The sequence below is a fragment of the Thamnophis elegans genome, chromosome 13 (genome assembly GCF_009769535.1).
Source record: "Thamnophis elegans isolate rThaEle1 chromosome 13, rThaEle1.pri, whole genome shotgun sequence".
Lineage (NCBI taxonomy): Eukaryota > Metazoa > Chordata > Lepidosauria > Squamata > Colubridae > Thamnophis > Thamnophis elegans.
The window spans coordinates 9,712,802-9,737,912 of NC_045553.1; the positions used below are offsets into that span (position 1 = coordinate 9,712,802).

General features: G+C 42.7%; 1 protein-coding gene across 1 annotated transcript in view; it reads right to left on the bottom strand.

Annotated features, from left to right (window-relative positions):
* GNB1L (G protein subunit beta 1 like) overlaps nucleotides 1-24,545 on the bottom strand; it is a 45,249-nt gene extending 20,704 nt beyond the window's left edge. The window contains exons 1-2 of the mRNA XM_032230108.1: nucleotides 24,481-24,545; nucleotides 3,177-3,283 (exon numbers count right to left, since the gene is read on the bottom strand). The gene's annotated coding sequence lies outside the window, so the exon portion shown is untranslated. The remainder of the gene's footprint in view (nucleotides 1-3,176; nucleotides 3,284-24,480) is intronic.
* Between the last annotated feature and the right edge of the window lie 566 nt (nucleotides 24,546-25,111).

Consider the following 25,111-nt stretch of genomic DNA (forward strand, 5'->3'; position numbering starts at 1 on the left):
GAGGTTTTGAAATATTTCTAGCAGAACAACTAGATTCTGTGACAGCTTTGTTCCTTATTCCATCCATTTTGTAAACTCAAAGGATTATTTTTTTCGGCCATATATATGTATGCATCCCAACTAGGCTGTGATAAGTTTCTCTGAGTCAAATATGTGGGTGTATGTGAATGGATGCATAATGGTTATCTTTTGAGAGCTGAATGCAACGAAAATTCTTTTTAATGTATGCTAATTAGTGTACAGTTAAAGTGACAATAAAGTCTTCTATTCTATTCTTATTCCTTTTGCTTCTACTTCTTTCATTCTTCTCCTTCTCCTATTTAATTCGATTCTATTTGTATTCTATTCCATTATATTCTAATTCCATTCCATTAATTCTATTCTATTCCATTCTCTATTCTATTCTATATTCTATTCCTTTTGCTTCCACTTCTCTCATTCTTATTCTTCTCCTTCTTTTCCTCCTCTTTCTCTCTATTCCACTCCACTCCATTAATTCTATTCTATTCTATTCTATACTATTCTATTCCATATTCTACTCGACTCGACTCCACTCTATTCCATTCTACCTGCGGTTGACATCTGAACCAGACTGAGAAACCTGAGTTACAATTGATGGGTGAGATCAACAATTAGCTGAAGTTTTAATTTTAACAGATTGCATCTCTTGACTCCATCTAGATGCTCATTAAGCAACAAATTTGACATGCCGGTTTATTGTTTGCATGCAAGGCAGGAAGGCAATTCCTCCTCCGACGTGCTTTGATGTCACCCTTGGGGTTGTTAGCTTTCCGAATGTCACCTGTCAATGCTGATGAACGATCTTCAAGATTGATTTGCTTCGGGTAACTTTCAACTCCTCGGGATCTTCAGCGCGGCTCGTTCTTGGTACAAAATTCACCAGACGGCGCAAACTCCACCAAGACAAAGGCCAAACTTCTCAAGAACTTCCAAATGCTGGCATTCCTCCCTACCTATGGTGCCCTGACTTAATTCAGAAACACGCCACAGGGAATCATCCTGGAAGCCAACGAGAAATTCTGGAAAATGTATGTGTATATATATTTTCCAGGCTAAGCAGAACAATAAACACACCAGAGACACCCTAAAGGCAATCTGGAAGGATCAGGGAAATTTTAATCACTCTTGTTCTTCCTTCCCCAAATGATTGATTGAAGTTTTGCTGATGGAAGGATAAGACCTGCGGTGTGTGAATTTGGGGAGGATCTTTTAGCTGGCACAGAACAAGATCTTATCTAAGGTGCAAGCTTGGCACAGGAAAAGAGGGAGTTACCACCCTCCATCAAATCTGTCCAGTTAAATCATCTTAGTTGCTCTTCTCTGTCCTTTTCCCAAAGAGGTTGAGACTTGGGGGAAAAGGGCAGAGAAGAGCAAGTAAGATAGAGACTAAAACATGTGAAGAACGGTTGCAGGAATTCGGTACGGCTAGTCTAGCGGTGACATTATAACAGCATTCCCGTATTTGAGGGTTTGCCACATACTAAAAAGCAGAGACATCACCCTGCCAGCAAAAGTGCGTATAGTAGCATAATAATATATACATTTATAGACAATATATATTTGTTATAACCCCAATAAGTAAAGATTAGTAGGTGGGAATTTAGGATTAGATCATGTAATTGTATTAATAACATTAATAATGTGTTAAATAATGTGAATTTAAAATAGTAAGGAATAGAAATTATGGGGAGTTTGAAATATATTCCCGGGATTGATTAAATATTGTTAATAATTGGCATTATTAACAACCCTACACATTCGAGACATTGAAGTTATGGTGGAATTATGAGTAATTCTTAAAACTATTAAATGATATTATTTAGCAGAGGATAATAAATATAGGGCAAAAAGAAATGTTATTTATGTTTAAATGAACTATTGGAAAAATGATAAAGGATTAGGGAAAGAGACCAATATTGTTGAAGATTTGAAGTATACATATGTATTTGTATTACTATTGTTGAAGTGACTTAAAAAAGGCTTGACACAGTCCATAAAATATGTATGTTTATACTGAATTTTTTAATATATTTATATATATACACACACACACTTTATATAAATATATAAAGTGTGTATAGTCAAGGTTGTGGTTTTCCCAGTTGCAATGTATGGCTGTGAAAGTTGAATCATAAGAAAGTCTGAGCGCCAAAGAATGGAGGCCTTTGAACTCTGGTGCTGGAGAAGACTCCTGCGAGTCCCTTGGACTGCAAGACCATCCAACCGGTCAGTCCTAGAGGAGATCCACCCTGACTGCTCTTTAGAAGGCCAGATCCTGAAGAGGAAACTCAAATACTTTGACCACCTAATGAGAAGGACTCTCTGGAGAAGAGCCCAATGCTGGGAAAGATTGAGGGCAAAAGAAGAAGGGGATGGCAGAGAAGGAGGTGGCTGGATGGAGTCACCGAAGCAGTCGGCGTGAGCTTCAATGGACTCCAGGGGATGGTAGAGGTAGACATCTCCATGGTCACATGGCCGGCATGACTAAACGCGGAAGACACACAGAACACTGTTCCCTTCCCACCAAAGGTAGTTCTTATTTTTCTACTTGCAATTTTTATCTACTTTCGAACTGCTAAGTTGGCAGAAGCTGGGACAAGTAACAGGAGCTCGCTCCGTTACAGAGCAATAAGGATTCGAACCGCCAAACTGCCAACCTTTCTGATCGACAAGCTCAGCATTAGTCACTGAGCCACTGTGATAATGTTATATACATATGTGTGTATGAGAATGTGTGCTAATTATTTATTTGAATTTAAGGATTTCTTTTTCTTTTATTTATTGAGTTACTGAGATGTAGTCTTTTTTTGGGGGGGGTGGGCACTGCAACAAGGAAGCCTCATTCAATTTCATTGTACACATGTTGTGCATTGACATTAAAGTTTGATTTGATTTCATTCTGGAACCTGGCAAGTTTGTATATCCCAATTCCAAGCATCAGCAGAAAAAACAGAAGCGTTTCACCAGGATGTCTCCAACTAAGGGTAGCTTTAAAAAAAATTATTCTGACATGTTCAAAATTCCAACGCTCATTTTATTTCAACACACGGTCTCCAAAAAGGTCCGTTTTCTAATTCATCATATCCCCTCCAAATACGCAGACATCAGATAGGTCACCTTGCGAATAACAACAACAACAATAATAATAATCTTACCTCCCGGAGTTTTTGGAAAATGCTCCCTGATTCCCACAGGAAAAATTCCAGCAGAATTCAGCAACTCCCTTGTTCCCAGTCCTGTCACTTGCGTTTCAATCTCACGTCTGAAATGAAAACAAAATTGCGGGTTAAAGGACCATGCAATTTCCCCCCCTCTCTTGCTTCCTTCGATAAGCTCAGTGTTCGAAGCCCAGACTAAAAATATATTATTTTTCTATCCACTTTAAACACCATCAGAAGGCAGAAGTAGCAAGAATAAATCCTTTAAGATCACACTAAACAATACAGCTCAAGAGTTGAACTGTGGGCTCCTTGGTGCTCTCTGAACTTGGTGGTTTTCCTGCACGCGTTTCATGACCCAACAAGGTAACATTCTCAGTGCTAGGAGTGGGATTTGTAGAGAGGAGGAAGAGAAGGAGGAAGAAGTAGACTGTGAGTCTTGTGTAGACTCTAGAAAGAGTGCAGAGAAGAGCAACAAAGATGATTAGATAAACATATGAAGAACGGTTGCAGGAACTGGGTATGTCTAGTTTGATTAAAAGAAGGACTAGGGGAGACATGATAGCAGTCTTCCAATATCTCAGAGGCTGCCACAAAGAAGAGGGAGCCAAGCTATTCTCCAAAGCATCTGAAGGCAGAACAAGAAGCAATGGATGAAAACTAATCAAGGAGAGAAGCAACTTAGAACTAAGGAGGAATTTCCTGACAGTGAGAACAATTAATCAATGGAACAACTGGCCTCCAGAAGTTGTGAATGCTCCAACACTGGAAGTCTTTAAGAACAGATTGAATAACCATTTGTCTGAAGTGGCGTAGGTTTCCTGTCTAAAACAGGGGTTGGACTAGAAGACCTCTAAGGTCCCTTCCAACTCTGCTATTCTGTATACTTTGGTGTTCTCTGAGCTTGGGAGTTTCTTTGCAGACGTTTCATGAACCAGCTAAGTAACACCATCAATGCACTACCAACCAACCAACCCAACGAAGCTCAGAGAGCATCAAGAACCCCACACATACACACACAATACAGACACACAAACACAACACCCTAACCCTAACCCACCCCACATAGCCTGTGAGAGAGAGGCAATGATTCATTCAAGAGCCGCAGTGGAGCAGTGGTTAGAGTGTAGTACTGCAGGCTATTTCTGTGGCCTGCAATTTGGCAGTTCGAATCCCACCAGGCTCACGGTCGACTCAGCCTTCTGTCCTTCCAAGGTGGGTAAAATGAGGACCCAGATTGTTGGGGCAAGAGGCTGGCTCTGTAAACCACTTAGAGAGGGCTGTAAAGCTCTGTGAAGCAGTATATAAGGCTAAGTGCTATTGTACCTCCTTCCCTTCCATGGTGGTGCAGTGAATAGAATGCAATATTGCAGGCTAACTCTGCCCACAGCTTAGAGTTTGATCCTGACCAGCTCAAGGTTGAGTCAGCCTTCCATCCTTCCGAGGTGGGTAAAATGAGGATCCAGATTGTTGGGAATATGCTGACTCTGTAAACCGCTTAGAGAGGGCTGGAAAGCACTGTAAAGCGGTATATAAGTCTAAGTGCTATTCCTTCCTTCCTTCCTTCCATCCATCCATCCATCCATCCATCCATCCATCCATCCATCGTGTCAGTGGTTAGAATACAGTATTGAAAGCTAACTCTGCCCACTGCCAGCAGTTGGATCCTGACCGGCTCAAGGTGACTCAGCCTTCCGTCCTTCCAAGATTGGTAAAATGAGGACCTAGATGGTTGGGGGCAAGAGGCTGACTCTGTAAACCATTTAGAGAGGGCTGTAAAGCGGTATATAAGTCTACATCCAAATGCATATACCCAAGGACGCTCCAGAGCCATAACAATGTTCCTCATCCATTCTTTCAACAAAAAGAGGCTAAAAGTTTAGTCGCACTTTTAAGTGACTTTTATTAACTGTTTTTTTCTCGCAAAAACTCCTACACTCAACCCACCATTGGCATAACCCCAAAGTCAGGAGTATTTTCCTTGGAGATGATAATGCCCTGCATAAGTAAAATTCTGCTGTATCTAATGTAACTTTCCAGAGAAACCTGGAATCTGAGCCAGCATCTTGAGGGCTCATTTCCAAACACTTCCATCTGGCCGTCGTGAACTTTGGCTGGAACTATTTTTCCACCCGAAAACTCGTATTCAGCAAAAGGGGCAAAAACTAAGAGTGATGGTAATTATTTTTTCGGACACCGAGAGAAAGCATATGGATCTCATTGCCATTTATATAGACGAGTCACTGGGAATGAAGAAGAAAAAAAAAAAGCAGCTATTAATCAATACGAACAACCCATGGAGTAACATAAACATTCATCATTCTAATATTCTCAAGGTGTCAAAAATAGGGGGTTTCTCCCCCTTTCCTTCCAGCCATCGGACACAGTTGCCTTCAGTTTTCAGCTCCGTGACCCTCCCCAGCGCAAGGAACCAAAAATACAGGCTGTGAAAAACAGAGGCTATTCAGAAAAAAAAAAGTGGTGAAGGAAGAATGGAGGGGAAGGAAAAAGTCCACATTTGCTCTCTCTCTCTCTTTTTTTTTTTGCTTTAAAACACATTAAACATTAAAATGAGGCATGAAAAAACAGCTGGAGCCAAAGAGACATTTCTTTGCAAGCGCGCCACTGGCTCAATTCTGCAAAAAAAAGAAAATCCGAAAGGAGGAACCGACAGCTGCCCTATTGTACGATAAATTCCTCCGATAAAACACTAGCATGAAACCGAAGATGGCCTAAAACCCAACATCAAAAGCTCTGGATGGTCCTCCCCTTTCTCCCCAGTTCGCCAAGAATGCACATCAGTTTGAACTTAATGGAAGTTGGGCATTTTTGAAGCAGGGGAGGATCTAACTTAGAAAAACCAGAGATGACCGCATTATCTCTGGCCGTTTGAAATAGCGGAGGTATTTCCTGAAGGCACTCTGTCAAAAGAATGAATGGTCTCAATCAGGAGTTCGATCCTAGGTAAGAGGCAGATATTTCTCTCTCTGGGCACAATGAGAATGTATCTGCTGAACAAAAACTCCGCATTGGTGACAGGAAGGGCATCCGGCCAATAAACCTTCAGCTCCAATCAGCTGCCCAGATTCCACTCCGCAAGGGATGATGGGGTGGTTAAAAGATGATGACTCCGTCAAAGAATGAAATAAAACTGGTTTGGCACGATCTGTTTTTAACAAACCCGTGCTGGCTACTACTAGCTATAACTTTATTTTGTACCGATAAAGGAGAATCTTGGTAGCTCAGGGTTGAAATGAAAGCAGTGAGAAGATTCTTTAATTTCACAACTTATAGCAATGGCAACAGCACTTGGAGTTATATACCGCTTCACAGGGCGTTTACAGCCCTCTCTGTGGTTTACAGCGTCGTCACGTTGCCCCCAACAATCTGGGTCCTCATTTTACTGAACTCGGAAAGATGGCTGAAAGGCTGAGTTAATCTTGAGCTGGTCAGGATTAAACTGCTGTCAGTGGGTAGAGTTAGCCTGCAATCCTGCATTCTAACCACTGCGCACGAAGGAAGGAAGGAAGGAAGGGGAAGGAAGGAAGGAAAGGAAGAAAAAATGTGAAGGAAGAAAGGTGGATGAAAAGGAAGAACAATAGCAAATAGCACTTAGATTTATATACCACTTCACAGTGCTTTACAGCCCTCTCTAAGTGGTTTACAGAGTCAGCCTCTTGCCCCCAACAATCTGGGTCCTCATTTTACCCACCTCGGAAGGATGGAAGGATGGGTCCACCTTGAGCTGGCAAGGATCAAACTGCTGGCAGTTGGCAGAAATAGCCTGCAATACTTCATTCTAACAGGAAGGAAGGAAGAAAGGAAGGAAGGAAGGAAAGAAAGAAAAGGAAGAAAAGAAGGAAGGAAAGAAAGGAAGAATGGGAAGGAAGAAAGGAGGATGAAAAGGAAGAAGAATAGCAATAACACTTAGACTTATATACCTCTTCACAGTGCTTTACAGCCCTCTCTTAGTGGTTTACAGGTCAGCCTCTTGCCCCCAACAATCAGGGTCCACATTTTACCCACCTCGGAAGGATGGAAGCCTGGGTCAAACTTGAGCTGGCAAGGATCGAACTGCTGGCAGTGGCAGAATTAGCCAGCAATGCTGCATTCTAACCACTGTGCCACCATGGCTCATATAAAGAGGTTTAATCATAGGTTCAATTGGGAAAATGTGAGCATCCTAATCCAAAAACGCCAGGGAATTTCTAGAAGCCTGGCACTCGGACAAAACAGCTGACAATAGACACATGGACATGAACAGCATCTATAGACTATGCGAAAGAGACAATCCACCAGCCCAAAAGAGAACAAAAAGACTCCAGCACCTCTCCATTAGTAACCAACATTCAGACCAGCACAGATTAACTCCAAGGCTAACTTTAGACCAACAATCAAGTAAACAATACCCCGATCAGGAAACTGCCAAAAACCATCAGTAAACAACCCAACGAAAGTAACTCAAAGACACCCCCCCATCACCCAGATAGACAAGTCACCAGAATATAAACTGACAGCAAACAGCACTCCTTCTACCAGCAGCACTGATGATGTTACCTAGTTAGGTTCATGAAATGTCTGCAAGAAAACTTTATTTGTTTCTATAAGTTCATGGATCTGTAGTTTTTTTAAATATTATTATTTTCCAGTATCTCCCCATTGAGGTTAGGCTGATTGGTCTGTAGTTTCTTGGGTCTGTTTTCTTTTTTCTCCTTCCTTTTTTGACGATGGGAATCACGTCAGTCCTTTTCCAATCTTGCACCAAGTAGAGACTGAGACAGGGGAAGGTTGCGTGTGGATCCCTTCGCGGCCGTCCACATTTAGGAAGAATTTTGTATGGGTATACTTGAGAAAGGGCTCAGTGGGTCAGTGGCTAAGATGCTGAGCTTGTCGATCAGAAAGGTCGGCAGTTTGGCGGTTCGAAACCTTAGCGCCCCGTAATGGAGTGAGCTCCCGTGACTTGTCCCAGCTGCTGCCAACCTAGCAGTTCGAAAGCAGGTAAAAAATGCAAGTAGAAAAATAGGAACCACCTTTGGTGGGAAGGTAAAAGCGTTCCGTGCGCCTTTGGCATTGAGTCATGCCAGCCGCATGACCACGGAGAAGTCTTCAGACAACCCTGGCTCTTTGGCTTTGAAACGGAGATGATCACCGCCCCCTAGAGTCGGGAACGACTAGCACATATGTGCGAGGGGAAGCTTTACCTTATACTTGAGAAACACGGCAATCTACCAGAAAATTGACAAGCCAAGAAACACTGAAAAAGTTATTTTTTTTAAAAATAAAGTTTCCCCGTTGAAGTCTTCTGTCAGCTAGAAATCAGGAAGCTCAACTCCCTTAATTAAGAGTGAAAATATATTAGGAAGAAGCCTCGTATATCCAACAGTGAGATCTGGCTAATATCTTTAGACAGCAAAGATTTAATTAAACCCCTTCCAGCCATTTTAGCAGACGTTTCCTGAAATAAACTCATTTGAGAGGTTGATTCTCTCGCTGGCTCCCTTTATACCAAACTGGGGCAATTTGAAGCTACTCTTCTTCTGAAACTTAATTAATCTTAGACAAATATTTTTCTCATGACAAACTCTTTTCCCCCCCTGATTACTCGATTTATTCCTTTCTAATTACTCTTTAATTAATGTAGTCTTGGTCTAAGTTTATAGAAATGTTGCTGGCATCCCACCAGAAAAACGGTAAGCTGATTGCAGTTCGGTTGCACAACAACTCAACTCACCGCATTTCAACACTTCATTTATTTATTTGTCTGTTCTGTTACTTTCCTTTCCTCTCCCTGGGGCCATCGAACATGATCCACGACAGACATTCCACACTGCTTTAAATTGAAGCATGCCTTAAAAAAGCATTTCAAAACTTCAAATGAGAACATATTTTGCATTAAAATGATCACACTCCAGGCAAGAATGTCATTAAAAAGTTGCAACCAAGCAAGAGCCAACTAGATCAACTCAACTCAACCCAACTCAACCCAACCCAACCAATAAAACTCAGTTCAACCTAACCAATTCAATTCAACCCAACCCAACTCAATCCTACCCATCTCAACTCAATCCTACCCAACTCAATCCAAGCCAACCAATACAACTCAGTTCAACCCTACTCAATTTAGTTCAACCCAACTCAATCCTACCCAAGCCAAGCCAACCAATACAACTCAGTTCAAGCCTACCCAATTCAATTCAACCCAACTCAATCCTACCCAACTCAATCCAACACAAGTCAACCAATACAACTCAACCCTACCCAATTTAATCCAACACAGCCAACTCAACACAATACAACTCAACCCAAAAGCAATAGCACCTAGACTTACGTACCGCTTCAGCGCTTTACAGCCCTCTCTAAGCAGTTTACAGAGTCAGCATCTTGCCCCCCCCCCCCACCAAACAATCCGAGTCCTCATTTTACCAATTCGACCTCAGAATGATGGAAGGCTGAGTCAACCTTGAGCCAGTCAGGATTGAGCCACTGGCAATGGGCAGTGAGTTAGTAGGCCATACTGAATTCTAACCACTGTAGATCTTGGAAAGAAGGGAGGGAGGGAGGGAAGAAGGAAGGAAGGAAGGATAACACTTAAGACTTATATACCACTCCATAGTGCTTTTACAGCCCTCTCTAAGCAGTTTACAGAGTCAGCCTATTAACCCCTAACAGTCATTTTACCAACCTTGGAAAGATGCAACCTTGAGTCAACCTTGAGTTCGTGAGAACTGATTGGCCAAACTCCTGGTAGCTGGCATCATGCTGCCATCGTGGCTCTTACACCAACCCAACCCAATCAACTCAACCCAAGCCAACCCATCTCTATTCTTTATTATGGTCAGTGAACCAGCACAGAACTAGAAAAAGAATTCCTTATGTTGAACTCTAGGTCATTGTGCAGTTTTCTGGACGATAACACAATTGTTCTGAAATGTTTGCTTTACTTGACAGTTGAGCTTAGAGCCATGGGACCTCTTGGTAGTTAACCAAGCGTTAACCATAACATCCAACCCAGTTTCAATATCATTTCAAGCAGACCAAGGGGCATACAGGTCTTGATTGACTGCAACATTGGCAGGGCTTGGGCAACCTCCATGAGTTCCTGCAACTTCCTTGCCACACCAGACTAGTTTTCAAATCTACTTTTAATTTAGAAATTAATATGAATGATGTTGGTGCAAAGCAAAACACTAACATATATACCAGCCTAAAAGATAAAGGTTCCGCTCGCACATAAGTGCTAGTCATTCCCAACTCTAGGGGGTGGTGCTCATCTCCATTTCAAAGCCAAAGAGCCAGGGCTGTCCGAAGTCATCTCGGTGGTCATGTGGCCAGCATGACTCAATGCTGAAGGTGCACAAAATGCTGTTCCCTTCCCAACCAAAGGTGGTTCCTATTTTTCTACTTGTATTTTTCACGTGCTTTCGAACTGCTAGGTTGACAGAAGCTGGGACAAGTAACGGGAGCTCACTCCATTATGCGGCGCTAGGGATTCAAACTGCCAGCCTTTCTGATTGACAAGCTCAGTGTCTTAGCCACTAAGCCACCGTGTCCCAATTGCTTTTCAAAAATACTTTTAGGCACCAGGAAGTTCTTCAATATTTGTCACCCTAATGCTTTGCTTGAGAATAGACCTGTTAGAAAGCAAAAGAAAGAGGAAGGTTGAATTGAATTGAATGCTTTATTTGGCCAAGTATGATCACACACAGAAGGAATTTGTCTCCAATACAGAAGCCCTCAGTGTATCATGCAAAGCAACAGGATAAGAATAACAGAGTAACATAACAAACAGAGTTGGAAGAGATCTCGGAGGACTTCTAGTCTAACCCCCTGCTCAAGCGGGAAACCCTACACCATTTCAAACAAATGGTTGTCCAATCTCTTCTTAAATGTTGGATAACTCACAGCTTCTGGAGGCCAGTTGTTCCACTGATTAATTGTTCTCACTGTCAGGAAATTTCTCCTTAGTTCTAGGTTGCTTCTCTCCTTGACTAGTTTCCACCCATTGCTTCTCATCCTGCCTTCATGTGGCTTTGGAAAAGCATAATACCAATAAGGGGGAGAGTAAGTAAGATAATAAGGATAAATAATAACAATATTACAGCCATACTACATGGCAGGGTGGATAAAAATAGGATTTTTAAAAAAATTTAAATTGATTTTTAAAAATTTAAATTGATTTTTTAATTTTTTAAAAATTAAACTTATTTCAATAACATGTTTTGGAATAAAAATCTACTTAAAGATAGTTTTCTATTTAAGATACATTAATAATTTAGTTTATTCAGCGTGAAAGAGAGTTTAGTTATGTTGCATGAGGCTGTATATTCTGCAATATTTATGTTTTTGGAAAGGAAGGAAGGAAGGAAGGAAGGAAGGAAGGAAGGAAGGAAGGAAGGAAGGAAGGAAGGAAGACAGACTGTGGGGTCCTTTGTGTGTGTCAGGGTTCCAAATAGCATCCAAAAATAAATCAGTCCAAGTTAAAAGGGTCCTCAAAGTTCCAATTTATTAAGAGAGCCATGTTGGCACAGCTGGGAAAACCCGAATCTGAAGGTTTCCAGGTTTTCACTATCCAGTTGGAAGTTAATGATTTTGCACCCACAAGCCCAACACATGGTCCAATCTTCCACTGCCATGCTGGCAGTTCCACCCATCCAGTTCCGGTCGGGTGCAAGGGTGCAAGTACGAAGGATGATCTTGGCTTTCTAGAAAGAATTTTGTTATGGCTACATAGCATCTAACTCCGTACAATCCCCTCCTCCCATTTTCCCACAATAGAAAATGTATAGAATAAGAGAAAGGGTGGCAGGCCAAAGACCCAAAAGAAAAGATGGCTGCAGGCCTGACACTCTGAGGTTGCTTGTTTTCTTGCACACGTTTCCATGACCCAATTCGGGAACATCATCATCGGTGCAGTGCGGTGATGATGTTACCTAGTTTGGTAATGAAATGTCTGCAAGAAAACAAGCAAGCACTGATGATGTTCCCTAGATGGGTCATGAAACGTCTTCAAGAAAACAAGCAAGCTCAGAGAGCACCTAAGGACCCCTCGCTAAAACGAATGCTTAGATCCTAAATCCCACCCCCTAAATGAATAATTGTGGTTTGCGTTTCTGTGCCATGCAAGCATTCTTCTAACCCTCAAATTCTCCATCTTCCCTGAATGGCTAGCAGACAGCTCATTCCGCTCCATGCGACGAAAGACACCCAAAGTTCTCAATACACACACACACACACACACACTTTTTGCAATGCCTGCCCCCGTACGAGGCCAAAAAGAAAGACAAGAATGTCTATTGTCACCAGCGAAGACAGAAGCTACCTCCCCAAAAATTCCAAATCAGATTCTCCATCTGTAATTCAAACTTAAAACAAAAACCCAACAAAAACGTGAACAAACCGAAAGTTAGGACAATTTGATGGGAAGGGGGATTAATGGCGTCCTTTTAGAATCAAAGACTTATTTCATAGCTCTGTCCCCAAAATCCTGAATATTGTCAGGAGCTCTCTTCGCCTTTGAAGGCTCAACAAATGACTGAAGTGTCTATTTTCTGAGAAAGAGATAACGGCCAGCCCCAGGTAATCCGACTCTAAGCTACAGGGATAAAGGCAGTTTGTTTCTCCTTAGCCCTTCTGTCAACACCTCTTCCGTAATTAGTCCTAATTATTGCGGAGGGCCAGTTTCTCATTGGCATTATTAAATCAGGAAGAGTATCATGGCGAGGTATCTTTCAACGGCTTCCCCAGGCCGAGACGACCTTCAATTTCATTGAATCCGCTCTCTTGTATCCGCCTTTCAAAGGATCTGGGCAGCTTAATTGTAGCATCGGCTTCAAACGTGACGGATCCGGGCGCGGGAATTCCAGAGAGAGATTCACCTCCACGCCCACAGTTGTGCAACGGGAGAAGCAAGCCGCAAGATTAATCTCGGTTATTGTATTCACGGCGGAAGAAACACAAAAACTGTACAAAGCATTTTGTGCGAGAATAACGTTTGTGGGTACAAAGACCCATTAGAATAATAATAATAATAATAATAATAATAATAATAATAATAATAATAACAACTCCGCCGTTGCCGGTCCCAAGCCCGGATGAGAAAGGAGGAGGGTTGGGGTCAGGTTGGCATCTGGTCCCGTAAAAAAACCCCCGCCAACCCATACAATATGGTGAAAAAAACAAATAAGAATTCCATACCGCATCGGTCGTCGCGCGGGTTAACAAGGGCCGCGGCGGATGTTGGGGTCCCTGGACATCTGTCGACAAGTGGGCTACAAGTGGACCAGCCAACAAAACGACAAAAATATAGTGCAGATGAAAACCGTGCCATAATGGCCTGTTACTACAACTCAGAGCCAGAAAAAAGAGGATATTTAAAGCGAATGTATGAATTATGGAAACAACAATATCCAGATTCAAATGTTAGTGAACAACGACTAGCAGATCAAAGGCGATTTATTATACGGAATAAAGTGTTTAGTGAAGTTGAACATGAGGAAATTCAGGCAAATTGCAAAACCCAAAAAACAATATCACAAGCGGAAATAACTGATATTCAAGACACAACTAAAGACACTATAGTAGAACTCCCAGAAGAAGCTCTCAGGGAGGAAATAACATCACCACCACTAGAACCAGTTATCACTGAACCAACTGATGAACTAACTCAAAAACAAAAAGAATTGAAGGATAAGATCATGGAGCATTTTCTGCTTAATGAGGAAAGGCAACGTTTACCATCACTAAAAACTGTGCCTAAGAAAATTTTGGCCCCTATCATGAAAATGGTTAATGCAGTGTTTTCAACAATTGAACCGGGATCCATCTTGGAAACAAACCAGTTAATGTACAGCGCAGCTGTAATAGTCACTAACGAACTAGGCATTAAAATTAAAGTACCTAGTCACACAACAGAAAAAGCATCAAAGCCAAAGTGGAAAATCCGTCTAGAACAAAAAATAAAAAAATTAAGGGCAGATGCTAGTAACTTAAAGAACATGCATGAGCAACGGCTTAAAAACAACAAAATCATAGATCGGCTAATCAGAAGATATAGATTGGATACAAGAAACATCAATGAAGCTGTAGAGATTGTAAAACAGCAGATAACAGCAACAGCTAGAAAAATTGAAAGATATGAGGCACGAATCATCCAATATAAACAAAATCAGCAATTTCGATCAGACCAACGGCGTTTTTATCAAAGTCTTAATGTGAATGGTGTCACCAAAAGTGAAAAAACCAGAAAAGCAGGCCACAGTTGAATTCTGGAAAGAATTGTGGGAAAATGCAAAGGACTACAACAAGGAAGCAAAGTGGATACATGACTTTGAGAAAAGCATTGGCAACAAACAAATGCAAGTATTAGAAATAACAACTGAGATGATCAAAAATCGAGTTAAAAAGGTAAAGAATTGGACATCACCTGGAAAGGACCAATTACATGGTTTCTGGCTCAAATATCTGACCAGTTTACATGCAATATTGGCCAGGCAACTGAATGAAATTTTACAAAAGGGCCAAATTGATGAATGGTTGACAACTGGAAAAACATACTTGATTCAGAAAGATCCAACTAAAGGAACAACACCTGAAAACTATAGACCAATAACATGCTTACCAACAACCTTCAAATTACTCACAGGCATTATTGCAGATAACATGATGGATTATTTGGAAACAAACAACAACTTGCCAGTAGAGCAAAAAGGCAACAAAAGAAGGAGCAGGGGCACAAAAGATCAGCTTCTAATTGATAAAATGATATTAGAAAATTGTAAGAACAGAAAAACGAACTTGAATATGGTCTGGATTGATTACAAAAAGGCATTTGACTCACTGCCACATAGTTGGATCATAAAATGCTTAGAAACAACTGGCATTAGCAAAAATATTACATCCTTTACTGAAAAGGCAATGAAACAATGGAGAACTGAGTTGGCAGTAGGGAATGAGAGCTACGGAATGGTTAATATCAAGCGAGGAATTTTCCAGGGTGATTCACTTTCACCTCTTCTCTTCATCATCGCAATGATCCCACTATCAGTAATCTTAAAAAAAATGAAATTAGGCTACCAAACAGCCAAAAAAGCTGAAAAAATTTCGCATTTACTATATATGGATGATTTGAAACTCTATGGAAAGTCAGAAATAGAAATCCAATCATTGACAAATACAGTCCGAGTATTCAGCACCGATATTTCAATGCAGTTTGGCATGGAAAAATGCGCCACTGTATCCATAAAAAGGGGCAAAATCACTGCATCTGAGGGAATTGAAATGCCCAATGGCCAACTAATTAAATGCAAAGAAAATGAAGCCTACAAATACTTAGGCATTCTGCAGTTGGATAACATCAAGCATGGAGGAGTAAAAACTATTGTCAGGCGAGAGTACACCAACAGAGTTAGGAAAATTTTAAAATCTAAATTGAATGGTGGAAATACAATCAAGGCCATAAATACCTGGGCAATACCAGTTATAAGATACACAGCTGGCATAGTTAACTGGACACAAGCTGATTTGGACCTTTTGGACCGAAAAACCAGGAAACTAATGACAATACACTACAGTTTACACCCACGTGGTGATACTGATAGACTATATCTGCCCCGAAAATCAGGTGGCAGAGGATTATTACAAGTGAAGCAAACAGTTGAAGAAGAAAAACATGCACTGGCTGATTATTTAAAAGACACTCAAGAACATCTATTAATCGAAGTAAAGAACAAAAATCTACTGAAGGCCCAACAGACAAAACAAGAATACAGAAAAGATGTGATAAAATCAAGAATGGAGAGTTGGCAGAACAAAGCACTGCATGGTCAATTTCTGGAAAAAATAAAAGATAAAGTGGACAGTGAACAAACTTGGTTATGGTTAAAAACAGGTACATTAAAGAAAGAAACAGAGTCACTAATCCTGGCTGCGCAAGAACAAGCTATCCGCACAAATGCCATTAAGGCCAAAATCGAAAATCCTCTGATGATGCCAAATGCAGACTTTGCAAAGAAGCTGATGAAACTGTTGATCACATACTCAGCTGCTGTAAAAAAATCACGCAGACTGATTATAAATTGCGGCACAATTCAGTAGCACAAATGATCCATTGGAATTTGTGCAAAAATTATAATATTAAAACAGCAACAAACTGGTGGGAACATCAGCCTGAAAAAGTCACCGAAAATCAGATGGTCAAGATCTTGTGGGATTTCCGTATACAAACCGACAAAATACTGGCGCATAATACACCAGACATCACACTGGTTGAGAAAAATAAGGTCACAATCATAGACATCGCAATACCAGGTGATAGCAGGGTCGCCGAGAAGGAACATGAAAAAAATCGCAAGATACCAGGACTTAAAAATCGAAATTCAACGACTATGGCACAAACCAGCAGTGGTAATTCCAGTGGTAATTGGCACACTGGGTGCTATTCCAAAAGCACTGGAATTACATTTAAAACAGTTAAAAATTGACAAAATCACCATCAGTCAAATGCAAAAAGCCGCACTGCTTGGATCTGCACGCATATTACGAAAATACGTTACGACGTCCTAGGCCCCTGGGTGGGGCCCGACTAGTAACCAATGCCAAATCCGGCGAAACAACTGGCCGCTGTGATACAATTGTACAATAATAATAATGGATGAAGCATGTAACAGTGATACCCATTGTCATCGGGGCACTTGGCACCATGCCCAAGAATTTTATAAGATACATCAACAAATTGCACCTTCCTGCAATAACACCAGCGGAACTGCAAAAAACTGTGCTACTTGGAACATCTTATATTTTAAGAAGGTGCTTGGTTGATACCTAGGACACTGGCAGCAACCCGTATCCACCATTTGCACCAGTCACTGTCATTTGCGATGCATTTTTGAATGTTCAGATGGCTGAGTTTCATGTTTAATGAATAAAGTATATAATAATAATATTGTAATACTGTAATGTTGTAATACCAGTAAGAGTCAAGAGAGCAAGCCTTTGTGGTTGGAAATCAAACAGAAAATACGGAATCCTTTGGATAAAGCTATCCTATTTCCCCGAAAATAAGACCTCCAAGGATAATAAGCCCAATTGGGCTTTTGAGCGCATGGGCTAAAATATTGCAACACAGCAGCAGCCTTGAGGTAATCACGCACGCCGCTTCCCGCACCTCAAAAATAATAAGACCTCTCCGAAAATAAGGTCAAACGCTTATTTCGGGGGTCAAAAGAAAATAAGACCCTGTCTTATTTTTGGGGAAACACTGTGTTTGCATCCACTGTCAAATACAGGATAGTCCTTGATTTACAAGAGTTTGTTTAGTGACTGTTTGAAGTTACAATCTCACTGAAAAAAGGGACATAGGACTGTTTCTCACACTTATGACCAATGCACACACTTATGACCATTTCCTCATTTAGGACTGTTGCAGCATCCCCCTAGTCACGTGGGTCAAAATTCGGCCGCTTTGGACCTGGCTCCTATTTATGACGGTCACATGTTTGCACGTGATCCTGGGCTCCTGCGATCCCACTTTTTAGGACCATCTGACAAGCGAAGTCAATGAGGAAGCCGGATTCATTTAACGACCAGATTACTAACTTCACGCCTGCAGGGATTCACTGAAGAACTGTGGCAGGAAAGGTCATAAACAGAGGTGGCATTCAGCCGGTTTGGACTGGTTCGGGTGAACTGGTAGCGATGCCCTCCCGCCGTCCTATTTAGCCACATTTTCGAAGATGTGCGCATGCTGTGCAAACCGAGAGAGAGAGAGAGAGAGAGTAAAGCAGATGTGCGGAAGGGCATGCACAGGCACAGAAGGTGAGAGTGCACATCCGAGGCAAATTGGTGGTAAACTTCTGTGAAACCCACCTCTGGTCGTAAAATAGGACAAAATTCACTTAACAAATATCTCACAGCAACAGAAATGTTGGGCTCAATGATAGTCATAAGTCAAGGTCTATCTGTATGCTAGTTATTTCTTTTTCTGGATCACTGCACAAATAGATGTTTGCGTAGTATGGGGGTCCTCTTTCTTTCCTGGTGTCATTGTTTGAACCTAGCCAACTGTAATTATTCTTCTGGCTTCAAGCAACCACAACTAAAACAACAGGAGGAACAAACTGGGTCTGAGACTACAATACAATACAATAGCAGAGTTGGAAGGGACCTTAGAGGTCTTCTAGTCCAACTAGGCAGGAAACCCTATACCGTTCCAGACAAATGGCTATCCAACATCTTCTTAAAGACTTCTGGTGTTGAGGCATTCACAACTTCTGGAGGCAAGTTGTTCCACTGATTAATTGCTCTAACTGTCAGGAAATTTCTCCTCAGTTCTAAGTTGCTTCTCTCCTTGATTAGTTTCCACCCATTGCTTCTTGTTCTACCCTCAGGTGCTTTGGAGAATAGTTTGACTCCCTCTTCTTTGTGGCAACCCCTGAGATATTGGAAGACTGCTATCATGTCTCCCCTAGTCCTTCTTTTCATTAAACTAGACATACCCAGTTCCTGCAACCGTTCTTCATGTTTTAGCCTCCAGTCCCCTAATCCTCTTTGTTGCTCTTCTCTGCACTCTTTCTAGAGTCTCCACATCTTTTCTACATTGTGGTGACCAAAACTGGATGCTGTATTCCAAGTGTGGCCTTACCAAGGCATTATACATTGGTATTAACACTTGATGTGATCTTGATTCTATCCCTCTGTTGATGCAGCCTAGAACTGCGTTGGCTTTTTTGGCAGCTGCTGCTGCACACAGCTGGCTCCTATTTAAATGGTTCTCCACTAGGGCTCCAAGATTCCTCTCACAGTTACTACTATTGAGCAAGGTACCACCTATACTGTACCTGTGCATTTTGTTTTTCTTGTCTAAATGTAGAACCTTACTCTTTTCACCATTGAATTTCCTTTTGTTAGATAGTGCCCAATGTTCAATCTTGGGTACCATCTGTTGGCAGTAGGATATCATGGGCATCAAAAATAATACAATAAAAAAATTATGCATACCGTATTTTTGGGATTATGAGACGCACCTGACTATAAGACGGACCTAAATTTAGAAAGGAAAACAATTTTAAAAAGGTTTTTGGCCTCTGCACGCTTCATTTTTGGCCTTTTGGGGGGGCTTTTTTCTACCCATTTTTGAGCCTTTTTTTGCCCCCTTTTCGAGGCTTTTTCCCCATTTGGGGGGCTTTTTGCCCTGTTTTTGAGGCTTTCTCCAGCCCATTTTTAGGCTATTTTTGGCCAGATTTTGAGACTTCTTTCAGCTTGTTTAAAAAAAAAAAAACCCTCCAAAACAGGCTGAAAAAAGGCCTGAAAAAGCCCCCAAAACGGGGCCTGCGAAGGTCCCAAAAGACCAGTGGGTGGGCGGGGCTTCAGCAATATTCGGTCTATAAGATGCACAGACATTTTCACCCTCTTTTGGGAGACAAAAAAGTGCATCTTACAGTCCGAAAATTAAGCCTAATCAAAAGTTTGTCATGTAATGGTAGCATGTTTCATTACTTCAGTAATGATCAAAGAGTGATTACTTTCTTTGCTTTGTTCTTAATGCTGGAAAGGACGAAATTTTATTGTTGTTCCTGGGAAATACCAATTCAATCAAAGCATAATTACACTTTCAAATGAGGGATCCTTGGTGCTCTCTGAGCTTGGCTGTTTTCTTGCAGATATTTCGTGGCCCAACTAGGTAACATCATCGGATTAGAAAGGGAGAGGAGGAAGAGGAAAAAGTCAGCTTTTTCAATGCTTTCCAAGATTAAAACCATGAAAACTAGTACATACACTGAATGACAACATTCCTACAAAGTCTAGCAAATATATATTCTTCCCTATACTAATATTTTTTGCCAAGTATAATTAGATCACTTAAAGCTGTACATTCTTCAGGGATGAGGTCACAGAAAGATTCCCTCCCCCCATAATATCTATATAAAAATACAGGTAGTCCTCGACTTGGGACAGACCGGTCCATACATCTGGCCCAAGAACCACACCAGACCACATATCTGGCCCAAGAGCCAGACTGGGCCATACATCTGGCCCAAGAACCAGACTGGGCCATACATCTGGGCAAAGAACCAGACTGGGCCATACATCTGGGCAAAGAACCAGACTGGGCCATACATCTGGGCAAAGAACCAGACTGGGCCATACATTTGGCCCAAGAACCAAACCAGACCACACATCTGGCCCAAGAACAAACCACAATCTGGCCCAAGAACCGTAGCAGATCACACATCTGGCCAAGAACCTGACCAGATCACACATCTGGCTCAAGAACCAGACCAGATCATACATCTGGCCCAAGAACCAGACCACACCACACATCTAGCCCAAGAACCACACCACACATCTTGCCCAAGAACCAGATCACACAGTTGGCTCAAGAACCACACCACACATCAGGCCCAAGAACCACACCAGATCAAACATCTGGCCCAAGAATCACACCACACATTTGGCCCAAGAACCACACCAGATCACACATTTGGCCCAAGAACCAGATCACACATCTGGTTCAAGACCCAGACCATACATCTGGCCCAAGACCCAGACCATACATCTGGCCCAAGAACTAGACCAGATCAAACATCTGGCCCAAGAACCACACCACACATCTGGCCCAAGAACCACACCAGATCATACATCTGGCTCAAGAACCACACCAGACCACGCATCTGGCCCAAGAACCAGACTGGGCCATACATCTGGGCAAAGAACCAGGCTGGGCCATACATTTGGCCCAAGAACCAAACTAGACCACACATCTGGCCCAAGAACCAGACCACCCCACACATCTGACCAAGAACCACACATCTGGCCCAAGAACCACACCACACATCTGGTTCAAGAACCAGACCAGACCACACATCTGGCCCAAGAACCACACCACACATCTGGCCCAAGAACACCACACATCTGGCCCAAGAACAACACCACACATCTGGCCCAAGAACCAAACCAGGCCATACATCTGGCCCAAGAACCAAACCAGATCATACCTCTGGCCCAAGAACCAAACCAGATCATACATCTGGCCCAAAGACCAAGCCAGGCCAGTACACCTGATCCAGGGATATCCAGCATATTTTATGGCCAAATGGGAATTTGAAACTCAAATCACTCCCGCTCTAACCCAGCCTGTTAATTCTTAAAAGTCACCATGTTCATCTATCATCAAAGTGACAGACGTCAATCTCAGTCCCCACTCTGTGGCTCCACTTAGGCGTGCAAATTCTTCCCCGCCCCCCCCCCCCAAAAAACTTAATTCTGTAGCAACTTCACTCCTTTAGCAGGAAGGAAAAAATAATAAGAGAAATTTGCATTGTTTTGATCTGGAGAAGCCCTGTTTTTTCTTTCAGATAAGGTCGGTTATTTTACACATATGGTTAATTGCCTCAGTAGCCGTCATCACTCTGGTGGTCGGTGTGTTTGCGCCTAGGGAGAGGAGGGGGCTCTCACAGTGCTTGTGGATGAATTACATCTTTATGAGACGTGGCTGGAGTTCAAGGACACAACTTTTTAAGGCATTTTTGGTGGTTATGCTACGCTGGGAATCCCTCAAAGGGATTTGTTCTGGGATGCGTCAGTGCCATCTTGTTACAAATAACTCATAAGTCGTGTTGAAGTCGGAGGGAGAGGAGCCCCAACCTTCAGCTCTTGCTGGTAGATGCATCCCGGCATTTTCTGGATTATGTTATGCTTTTCACACAGGGAAATAAGAAAAGATAATAAAATAGTCCCTCTGCTTCAGCAAGGCGGAACATTTCGTACACAACCTCTGGATTATCCCAGGTAGGCCTTGATTGACAACAGTCTGTTTGGTAAATGTTCGAAGTTACCCACCACTGAAAAAAAGGGACTGAGGATCGTTCCCCCCCCCTTATGACTTTTGTAGCCTCTCCATCTATCTTCAAAGGCTTGGCAACGGGCTCATACTTATGACCATTAATGTGTCCCAAAGTTACGTGATCTCCTTTTGCAACCTTCTGACTGTTCTGACCGAGGCTTCCTGAGAGAATGAAGCAAACTCCTGGTCCCGACAAAAACCCCTTTTATTAATTTACTGTGAATTCTCCTCATTCACATCCAGCAAAGTCTTTCGAGGGAGGATTGACAGTCACAGACCTTCTCTGGCTTGGAGAGCTGCCAGACCGAGATCTGCAAAACTTGGCAAGGAGTCTTGGAGGGTCACAAACCAATGAAGTGAACTAATGGTCTCCTGCAAACTCCACACCCCTTTCGCTCCTCTTTTATTTCCTCTGGGAGGGGCCATTCATCGTCCACCTGTGGCCTTACTCCCAAGTCGATCCCTGTTCTTTAGCTGTTCCCTTCGTCTAGCAACTCTGTGCATGCGCACACTGGGAACAGGCTCCAGCTGTTCATCTGCCTTACTGATGTCTGACTCCGAAGGCAGCTGATAACTGTCAGACGGCCCTGGCCCCCTCTCTGCCTCCGACACAGAGCCCTCATCAGAGCCTTCCCCAGACTCCAGGACTGGCCCATGCTCTGCCCCAACCTCCTCGCTGTCCGAATCTGCCACCAGGCCTGCTGGCCGGCCACAACACCGACAAGCAAAGTTAATGGGGAAGCCAGATTCATTTCACATCCGTGTTACTAACTTATCAACTGCAGTGGTTCACTTAACAGCTGTGGCAAGAAAGGTTGTAAAATGAGGAAGAGCTCACTTAACAAATGTCTCACTTAACAACAGAACTTTTGTGCTCGAATATGGTTGTAAGCCGAGGACTACCTGTATTTGGAAACTTCTTTGCATATTTAGCAACTATGGTTTTTTTTTCCTAAACACAAGGGAAGTTACACAAAGAGCAAAGGAGGATGGCACAGGAGAGACTGCTAGGCCTCAGAACAAGACTTAAAACCAGTCACAAAAGGAATCGGTTAAAATGTTTCCAAATTCAAATAAAATCAGAGAGGACCCAAAAGGAAGTTTAACCAAGAGTCCCTGCAGCAAATTTCAGGTTTATAAACACAGTCCTGTAAAACGCCTCAACGTACTGGATACAAATTACCAATATTATTGTTTGTTTGAATGTGGTTGGGAAAATATTTTGGCTGCATTAAGTTTTGCCAAGCTTGTTACATCTGTGAGAAAGGTTAGTTCTGCTATTAGGACCTGAATCTACATGGGAGGGAGGGAAGAAAGGAAGGAGGAAGGGAGAGAAGGAAGGAAAGAAGAAAAAGAAAGAAGGAAGGAAGGAGAAAAGGGAAAGGGGAGGGAGGAAAAGAAAGGGGGAAAGGGAGAGAGGCAGGAAGGAGAGAGAAAGGGGAAAAGGAATTAGGGAAGGAAAGGGGAAAAGGGAAAAGGGAGGGAAGGCGAGAAGAAAAGGGGGAAGAGAGAGAAGGAAAGAAGAAAAAGAAAGAAGGAAGAAAACAAGGAAAGAAGGGAGGAAAAAGGGGAAAGGAAGAAAAAGGAAGGAGAAGTAAATAGGGTAAGGGAGGGAGAAAGAAAGGAAAAAGGGGGAAATGGAGAGGAAGGGAGGTAGGAAGGAAAAGGAAGGAAAGGAAAAGAAAGGGAGAGAAGGAAGGAAGAAGAGAGAGAGAAAAGGGAGAGAAAGGAAGAAGTAAAAAAGTAAATGAGGGAGGGAAGAAGAAAGGAGAAATAGGAAAGGAAGGAGAATAAGTAAAGGAAGAGAGGAAAGGGAAAAGAAGGAAGGGAAAAGAAGGGAAAAGGGAGGGAGAAAGAAAAAGAAAAGGGGAAAGGGGGAGAAGGAAGGAAGGAGAGAGAAAGGGGGAAAGGGAGAGGAAGGGAAAAGGAAGAGAAAGGAAGAAGTAAATAACTAAGGGAGGAAGAAAGGAGAAAGGGGAGAGGAAGGAAGGAAGGAGAAAGGGAGAGGAAGAAAGAAATAAATAGGTAAGGGAGGAAGAAAGGAGAAAAGGGAGAAAAAGGAAGAAGTAAATAAGTAAGTAGGGAGGGAGGGGAAAGAAAGAGGAAGGAGGGAAGGAAGGAGAAAGAGGTAAAAGGGAGAGGGAGGAAAGGAGGAAGGACAATGAGGCCAAGGAAGAAGACAGAGAAAGAGGGAGGGAGGATTCACACGAGTTTTCAAGCTACTCCATCGCCACACCTCCTGCTTCGTGCAAAAGGAACTCTGAACCGACTGAGTAGCAGAAAATGCATCTTTGGGGGGGGGGGGAAATAAAAATTACTGCATTATTCCACCCACCCACCCTCGTTGGAGTCCTTATGCCCAGTCCTTAAATGTTTCAGCGAAATGCTGATTTAATGCACCCCCATTTAATGCACCCCCGTATGCAGAAAACAGACCCCATTGCCCCCCCACAGCACCCCAACCTGAGATTCTGCCTCTTTCCTGCCTTGCAAACTGGAGGCAAACAAGCATGGGCGAATCGATTCTCCGGCACTCCTCCAGTGATGTCTGCCCAGCTTGCAGAGGCTTGTACGGTACCAACGGCCAGGATGGCTTGCCGAGCGCCGAGCCGATGGCGTGCCAGAGCTCCAACTCACGTCACGTGGTAGCGGCGGATCCACGGCGCTTCGTTTTTCTTCTACGGCGCATGCGCTCCTTGATGTTCTCCAACCCGGCGCCCTGCGTTATGGCGCTGGGCTACTACACTGCCCATCGTCCCCACCCCTGGGGTTAGCTGGGGATAGGCAAATCAACCCAAAGACCGCTGCAATTAAATACATAGAGTTGATGTATAGTATCCTCCGGGTCATGGGGTTTGGGATTTAAAGCAGTCGAAGACTGATGGGATTTGTAGTCCAGGATGTTCCCTAGCGGATGCAGAGCGTTGCATGTGCTGGACTGACGTGCAAGCTGAGAACTGGGAACTGCAGTACTTCCAACCCATCAGGCTTAAGGAGTTTGGATTTGGATTGCTTTGCATCCAGATGTTCCTGAGTTCAATCTCCAATATGGTTAACCTGTTCCTCTCCAAAATATGCCGAGCCATGATCTTCC